Raw genomic sequence first — 812 nt, forward strand, 5'->3', positions numbered from 1 at the left:
TTATCACTTAGAACTTGTTCTGCCTGTACTTTGGAGTCTTCAGATGTTATTTTCTGTTTATTAAATTCACTCATTTGTTTTTTCAATACTTCCACTTCTTGTAACAGCTCTTTCTGGCTTTCCTGAAGTTGGGTATTTTCATTCAAGGTATCTTTTATTGCCACCTTCAGACGTTCTTCATTCATTTGAAATATTTTGCAGATTAGTTTGGCTTCAGCTACTTGTGACTTGATGGATTTGGAGTCATCTTCTAGGTACCGTATCCTCTTTGAAATATCTGCCATCAATTCATCTTGTTCAGAATGTTTGGATTTCTGTTCTTTTAATTCTTTTGCTAGAAAGACGATTTCATCCTTCAGTTTAGATTTGGACCTGTTCAGCTTTTCATAGGTGCCTCCAAACTTTGTGATTATGTTGACTCCTTCTCAAACCTGGCATACTTCAAAGATGACTGTAAGCCTTCGTACTTATCTTGAACAATGCTCAATTTTTCAAGTACTTTACATTTTTCTTGGATTAGTCCAGAAAGCTCTTCAGGAAGCTTTTTCTCTCTTCCTACATAAAGCCGGCTTCTAATCGATTGAACATTTCTCCACAAAAACAAGAGAAGAAAAATCCCAGTAAGAGGCGCACATATCACCAATTCCCACAGAAAACCAGGGCCCGATCTCAGATCTTCAGGCGCTGCTGCCAAAGTCCTGCACAGCTTTCCCAGGACCATCCCCAAGTATGGCTGAGGGGCAGTCCTGGGCACCTCCATGGTGGCGAGGCTGCTGTGGCTGTGGCCGCGATAGCCACGGCCCAGCCGGGCC

The 812-nt window shown here is 42.0% G+C and overlaps 1 pseudogene; it reads right to left on the reverse strand.

The window, feature by feature from the left end:
* Nucleotides 1–7: 7 nt before the first annotated feature.
* Nucleotides 8–760, reverse strand: LOC103582854 (annotated as a pseudogene).
* Nucleotides 761–812: the final 52 nt, after the last annotated feature.

The sequence above is a fragment of the Galeopterus variegatus genome, unplaced genomic scaffold (assembly GCF_000696425.1).
Source record: "Galeopterus variegatus unplaced genomic scaffold, G_variegatus-3.0.2 Scaffold18181, whole genome shotgun sequence".
NCBI classification, from domain to species: domain Eukaryota; kingdom Metazoa; phylum Chordata; class Mammalia; order Dermoptera; family Cynocephalidae; genus Galeopterus; species Galeopterus variegatus.